The sequence below is a fragment of the Mustela erminea genome, chromosome 21 (assembly GCF_009829155.1).
Source record: "Mustela erminea isolate mMusErm1 chromosome 21, mMusErm1.Pri, whole genome shotgun sequence".
NCBI classification, from domain to species: Eukaryota; Metazoa; Chordata; class Mammalia; order Carnivora; family Mustelidae; genus Mustela; species Mustela erminea.
In genome coordinates, this window is record NC_045634.1 from 29560826 (window position 1) to 29568459 (window position 7634).

The window sequence follows — 7634 nt, forward strand, 5'->3', positions numbered from 1 at the left end:
TCTGTGACTGTTACGGTTTTAACTTTATATGAAAAGGCAGATTATCTCTCCACATCGCTATTGTTGCCATAATTACCAATGTAGAGATACAGGTAGCTTCTGAAGATTTTTACCTTTTTACCTGAATGTATGCCTATGTGCTCAGGTAAGAGCAATTCCAAAATTCACCCCATTCATTACTGGGAAGGACAATGAGCAATTCATCAGAATTACTAAAAAGTTTTATCAACTTTTCCCATTGGATTTCAGCTACAGTAGACTTCTCCAAGAAATAACTGTATCTCCCTATCTTCTCTGGAAAACACAAACCCAGTTTCACTCAAATTACTCTGAAGTATTCAAATTGATGTTTACTCACTTTTAAATACAAGTTTATGTGATCTTTTAAATTATAAACACAATAGTTACGCTTTAATTATGGCAGAATGCAGTTTCCAATTGACATTTCTGACATAAATTAATCATATTATACTCTCATCTGTACAAGAAGCTATTTTTAAGAAGAGCTTTATGGAAGAAAAAAAGCTTAAAGAACTGAGGTTTCTACAAATAGATTCCCACTGTATTTCAGCTGGCATGATTCTTTTTTTAAATAGGACAGAAAATCCAGTGTCGCTCCTAAAATGAGCTCCATATACTTTTTTTTTTTTTTTCATATCATCGTGATGGAATCGGGATAAATGAGTGCTAGATAGGTTCTAGTACAGTCTTCCACTGCTCCATCTGCTGGATATGCCTACATCTCCTGCACCAAGTGGCAACCTCTAAAAAGTAATATGAACTAATTCAGCAGGTGGCTTCCAAAGGCTCAAGCACATTGCTTGAGAAACTTACTGTGACTTTTTAATTCTTGTTCCACTTAGAGTTCTCACTTCACTGGAAAATAATAATGACAGCAATTATAATAATAAATTAATAAGAATGCACAATCGTCCCTAAAATACGAAGGCAGAGAAGATACGCTTCACAGTAGTTGATGGAATACAAACAAGAAGGAACTAGGCTCTTCGCTGCAGGTCTGTGCACTGCTCCAACCGGACGGAATTTGACACGAACCCTAGAGGTCCTATAATCGTTCACCCAAACTCCATCCGAAAATTCTACGCACAAAAGTTTTAAGAAGATTTTTAAAGCACTTCCACCAGTGAAGCACAGAAATACCACAAAAGAAAGGAATGCCTCTCCAGACATGATTTACCAAGCGATTAGGAGCCCTTAGCTTTTTCCTCCGCAGCATCTTTGCGGGCAGCTCCCGTGCCGCGCTCTCGGACCAGGCGGCCGCGCTTTCCCTCCTGCTCCTAGTCACAGACGGGACAATATGCAGTGGCCGCCACCGGCCAGGCCGCTGTCCCCGCCGCCGCTGCCGCCGCCGCCGTTCAACACCGTGGCTGCTGCTGCAAAGAAAGGGTTACTCCTCTCTCGGAGGCGAGTGGCTGCAAACTTCCCTTGCTCTACAGCTACCTTTTTCTGCAAACTTGTACGTCCTTCCGTGCAGAAAGGCCAAGGAAAACCATTACCAGCATCGCAGGGAACATCCTAATAAAGGGCACCCCCGGAAGGTAAGACCTGCGACTTACTCGGAAACGCGGGGTTAAGCCAGATGGGAAGCACCGCTAGCCGCGGATCCTGCCCCCCGCCCCGAGCCCCCGCTCGGTTCCCACCGGCAAGCGGTGCCCACGCTGCCGACGAGGGCGGCTGCCACCGCCACGGGCAAGTGCGTGGCGGAGGTAAAGTTTGACAGATGATGACCGCTCCTGGGAAGGCAGGAAGCCAGGCGGCCAGAAATACGCGCGGGGAGTCTTCGGGGGGAAGCCGTGCATGGAAGCGCCACGTACCTTTCTGCGGTCGCCAGGCGCGGGGGCCGAGGAGCGAGCGTCGCTGGAGGTGGCGGCCCGAGCGTCCAGCCCCGGCCGCGGGCTCCCTCCCGGGGTGCGCGGAGCCGCCGCCGCCGCCGCCGCCGCCGCGCCCGGGCGCAGGGCCGAGCGGCCGCCGCCGCGCCAAGGGCGCTGGGCAACGCCAGTCACTTGGCGCAGAGAAGTTGGGCAGCGTCGTCCGCGGCCTCGGCAGCCGGCGAGAGCAACACGTTTAGTTTGAACTTTCCAGCTCGAGTCCCAGCAAATACACACTCACGCACACACACGCGCGCGCAAGGAGAACCTCTCAGAGGCGCGCGAACAGGCGCCGGTGGCTCTCTGGCCGCGTCTTTCTCTCTCCCTCGCTCTTATTGGCGCGGAGGTTATTGTTTTATTTATTTATTTCCTCCTCCTCGCTCCGTCCTCCTCCGCGCGCCTCCCGCCCTCCCCTCCCCGCCCCTCCCCTGCTTCTCCTCCCCCCAATCTGCGTGGCCGGCCGCCGGCGCTCCAGCTGCAGCGTGGCGGGGCTGCGCGCGGCTGGCGGAGGCTGCGGCGGCCCCGGGTGGGTGCGCGCCCGGCGGGGGCGCGGGGAGCCTCGGCGGAGGGACCCGGGAGCCGGGCGGGGCCGGGGCGGGAGAGGACGCCAGGGCGGCCTGCAGGGCTTGGTTGGGGTGGGGGAGAGCGAGAGGCAGTGGAGGCGAGGACTGGACGCTCCGGCCCCGGGGACCGGGCGGCGCGCAGCCGACGGGCTGCGGCGAGGGAGAAGCGGCCGAATCCTGCGCGGCGACCTCCGCGCCGGGCCGCGGCCCTGGGCGAGGGGGCGGCTGCCTCTGCGCTCCGAGCCCCGGCGGCTTCCTGCGCCCCGCAGGCCGGAAGGCTCACTCCCTTCGCGGCCCTCCCTGCTCCCTGCCCTCGCCCCTCGGGGACGCCCCGATGCGCACCGCCACCGCTTAGCCAGGGGAGACGCGAGTTTGCTTTTTGGTTTTTTTTTTTTTCTTCTTCTTCTTCTTTTTTAAATGGGGGTTGAAGTGCTACGCAGTGGGGCTTCCCCCGCTCCCCACCCCTCCTTTCCCGGGCGCTCCGGAAAGGTGCATCCACCGCGGTGCAGCAGCGAGCGCCGCGCCTGGGCGGGCTTCGCCCTGGTAGGAAATGCAGTAGGTGCCTCCAGACCGCAGCCTCCGGGCGCAGGGGGGAATCCTGCGGGCTCCCTACCCGCCCGCAAGCTGCCGAGCGCCAGGGTCTTTGCTGCTACCGTTCACCCCAAAATGAGCTCTCAAGCGTCAACTGACCGCTGGTGCCACCGTCTCTCGGGGACAGTCTGTCTGGTTCCCAAACCTGCAGGAGAGATGACCTTAAAGCCGGCCGCCCTTCCTCACCCCATTCAACCTGAGAGCTGGGCTGGAAAGAGCCCATTTCTGATTGCATGAAATCGCTCTGCCACGGGCATCTTCCCGACCCTACTTCGGAGAAGCCTCTCCAACGCAAACCCCTTCCAGGCTTCCCATTAGGTAAACCTTTTTGTTTTTTATTTTTATTTTCATTTTTATTTTTAAAGGGTTCGTGAGTTCAGTCATGGAAAAAGGGGGAAAAAAATCAAAAGAAAATAATTCTGGCATAGAGCTAGATAAATAAACGCAGCCTGTAAACTAAGCTTTATCCCAAAGGCTAGAATGCAAATCTCACCACTTGGGATTCTGAAACAAGGTTCCTCTCTTTAGCGATGTGTCCTCCACAGTCTCTGGCTTTTTTTTTTTTTTTTTTTTTTTTTTTTTTTAATGGGACTCCAGATATAGAAACACTGTGAAACCAGGGTGCTTACCATTATCTCTTAGGGTGTAACTTACTATTATTATTATTAATTTTTTTTTTTTGCTTTCTTTTCTGGCCAAGAATATCATCCAATTACTCTGAAATGCCTATATAAGATACCCATTCCTTAATGTTTTAGATCTTTTCTCAGAAATTCCCTGTTATGTGTAAAAGTACTCTGAAAGAGCTGACATTTTACGTAACTACTTTACATTTTCATGGACATCTGGAGTAAGCCCCCCAGGGGGCAAGGCACAGGTGAGGTTCTGAAATGGGAAAAACTGGAAAAAAAAAAACAACCATACTCCTCTTTTCAGCATGATGTTGTTCTCTTGCTCCATCCGTAATGTACACTTGCCATGTCAAAGAGTACAAAAGAAAAGTCTCAATATATGTATCTCTAACTTCCCTTGTTCAAGAAGCCCCATCCTACTACTGAGTAAAAGGGCCTTTGGTAGTTGAATTGAAGACCCTCCTACTGAATGGAACAATCTCAAGAGAATCTCCCCAAAGCAGGAAAGTGGCTCACTGATCCGCTGAGTCCTGGTCTTGAGCATGTGTGGGTTTCTGATGGCATCTGTGCCAGGAAGGTAGTTAAGATTTTTACTCACATCCTGAAAGGACAACGTATAATTTTAAACCTAGGACTTTGCAAGCATTGGTATTTCTCCAGGATTCTCCCCTGCTCCAGAGGTAGCCAGCTTCAGATATAGGGAACACTTATCCTACATTGATACTTCAGTGGAGCTTTGCATACAACTTCTTCTGCATAGATCTTTTTTTTTAAACCGTTATCTGAACAACAATTAGAATGGTATCATTTTTCCAAAATTTGTCCAGGAAATTCAGTCATTCCCAGGTATCCCCTCTCCTTACCCTTTCTACATAGACTTGCTCCTGGTGTGCTTCTCTCTGATGTCCAAAAATCACTGCGAGCTGCTGTCTATACTATGATGGCCATGTTCACTATCCCGGGAACAACTCACATTTGGTGGCAAGAAAGATCTTGATGCTCGATTCATCAAATATCATAGTCCAAGATATTGGATGGAGCAAAGAATTAAACCAGGAATCGAAATTAATCATCACAGTAAATTACTGAATTTGTAAAATGTCTATTTTATATGAAATTCATCTGTTTCAAATATTATATTAATGTTTGTACCCAGAGCATAAGGCATGATTCATAGAATGTAAAAAAAAAAAAATATGTGGGGTGAATTAAAATTACAAAAACATAGGAGTGGGTAACCTTTTTATTTGTTAAGGATCACTGATTCAGAGGGAATATAATAGTAAGTCTTACATAGAGATTAAAGAAAATGTTTTAAGAGTATTTTGAGAAATACTAAAAAAAATCCATTGTTATGTATTGAATATAAAAATATATAACTCTTGGATTGGTTACATTTATTTTAAAATGTTCTTCAGTTTCTTATTGTAAGTAAGGAAATGGGGGGGGGGGAAAGAAAGTACAGAAGGGAGAAAGGAGCTGAAAGACCCAACAAGGAGGGAAGGAAGCTCGTGAGGTGGTCTGGGCTGGCATAGGAAGAAGCAGGTGGGGGACGGGGAGAATGAAAATGATCAGAATCCCTCGTTTCTGACCAGACCATCAACAGCAATCCTCAGAAAACTTGTTCTTACATTTCTGCTGAAGATCCTGAATTTATGGAGGTTTGCTTAGACCATGGGTTGCTTGTGTCATCACTGATTACATCAAACAAGGGAGTGAAAACAGACCAATAACCCACTTCCACAATCAAGACACCCACTTTTCTCTTTTCATAAGAGGTAAACTGAGTCAGGTTTGATGAGAAAATATTAGTTCCAGTTTGTTCTTTTTTTAATTTGTGACTGTGCATTAGCAAGTCAAACAGCAACACCCCTTTTCCAGAATCCCCCTACTTGTAATTTGCAACCAATAATCTGTGTTTGTGTGTGTGTGTGTGTGTGTGTGAACATGTGTATATGAACACATACACATTATCAACATCTAGTCTGACTCATTGTAATATGTGATCACCTAGATTACAGATATACAATTTCAGGCTCAAGTATGAAAAAGACTATTTTGTGGCAAAAAATACATAAACACTGTAGGTTTTTTTTTTTTTTTTGAGTACTCAGGACTAATACTAAAGTATTTGCGTGTTTCAAATGACTACCAAAAATCACTTAAAAATGCATTCTTGATATTTAGTGTGCTGCACCTCTCACTTTTCAAATTCTCCAGCATTTATAATTATTGTTAATTTTCAAGTCTAAAATAATAAACTCATCTTTGACACCTATTAGCACATTGCAAAGAAGATGCTCTATCCAACTATCCAGGTTTATATTTCCTATGCTCTCCTCACTTGTCAAAGTTGAAAAGGAAGGATTCTCTTCCCCGCGTTTCCACCAGCCCCCCGCCCCCCCGGTCTCAGCCATTTTTCCTACTTCTGGCATCTTTAATCGCTATACTCAGGATGACCTTGGGGCAAAGATCAGGGAGTCTTTGGATAAGTCCTGCAATTATATCTCCCATGGAGACTAAGAAGAGCGGTGGATTCGCTGTTAGCAAATTTAAGGTTATAGAAATTCTGGGTATTGAGAAACTTAATTTGTCAGATAGGCCAGTGCCTTTTCTCTTCCTCTGTGTGCCAAGTGTGACTGTGCTTAATCCTGTGGATATGAGCTCGTGAATTATAGTCGTCCCTAAAGTCAAGGTGTCCAGACACTAGCCTCATCCTCACTAATCTTCTCCTTCCTTCCTGTCTCACAACTTAGCCTCCTTTGGTTCTCACTGAGCTTCTTCCTTCCTCCTCAGGACCATTGTCAATGCTGTTCCCTCTGCTTGGAGCACAGCCGATTTCTCCAGCCACCCACCTAAGGCAATTCTTACTCATCGTTCAGCTCCACACAAAGACATATGCTAAGGGTGACAGATACTTCCTCGACTGATTCTGGATGTCCTTTATTTGTCCTGAGTCCCTTTACTTCTCCAGCGGAGTATACAGGACAACGTGGCAGTTCGTACACCTGAGATATTTAATGGACACATTTTCTCTGACTCTGGACTCTATATTCCAGGAGAGGAATGTATCTTCAGCTCTAAGCAGGGTGCCGGTCACAGCCGAGTACATACTTATTGAGTGACTACATGAAAGGAAAAAAGATACAATTCAGGAAGGCCTTGGTCTGGGCAGTGGAGTGCTGTACAATTGGGACATAGTAGGATAAAAAAAAAAAAAAAAAAGACAAAAGACTTCTTTTAATCCTGTATACATCATTATTATGCAAAACCCTGATATATTTTTCAAAATCCTACCATATCTTCAAAAATAAGGTATTTCATTTCATTGAAACTTTTATTTTGAGGGAAATCCAGTTTTGAAAAGAATTAACAGAAATGAAATACAGAATCATAAAGAACATAAAATTTATAACATTTTGACATTCCAAATGAATCAGCTCTTATTCTTGGTCAATCTTGTGAGATATTTTCCCTGTTTATGCTTTGATTTTTTTTTCCATATTAATAAAAATGTTCAACTATGTTCTAAGTTAATTTTAGTGTATTCTGTACAAAGCTGGGAATGGCTTGCGGAAAATTCATTTTACTGTTAGTACAGAGTGTATGAGTAAGGAATAATAGACTAATTTAAATGAAATATGTAAAACACAATGATTTATTATGAGATAACAATTATATTACCACAGCACTTATTAAAAAAGGAAAAATGAATATGAGCCTTCTGATTTCAGAATGGTCTATGAATATGATAGCTTATGAAAAGTATCTGTTAAGATCAAAATTTTGAGAGAGGACAGTAGAAAAATAGTTAAAATGAGCTTACAATGCAAAAGATTCAGTTTCAAACATATGTAAATGGTCTATGGAAAGACTCCCCCAGTGAGAAGAGAAAGTTTATGCTTTAAATTTCCACAGGTCTTTAAATCTGCATTTTATAATCTGATTTTTTGTGAATG

General features: G+C 45.5%; 1 long non-coding RNA gene across 2 annotated transcripts in view; it reads right to left on the reverse strand.

Annotated features, from left to right (window-relative positions):
• The window catches only part of LOC116581878, a 1012116-nt gene extending 1009937 nt beyond the window's left edge, over positions 1 to 2179 (reverse strand). For both annotated transcript variants that reach the window (XR_004282281.1, XR_004282280.1), the window contains exon 1: positions 1836 to 2179. This is a non-coding gene — a long non-coding RNA (uncharacterized LOC116581878). The remainder of the gene's footprint in view (positions 1 to 1835) is intronic.
• Positions 2180 to 7634: the final 5455 nt, after the last annotated feature.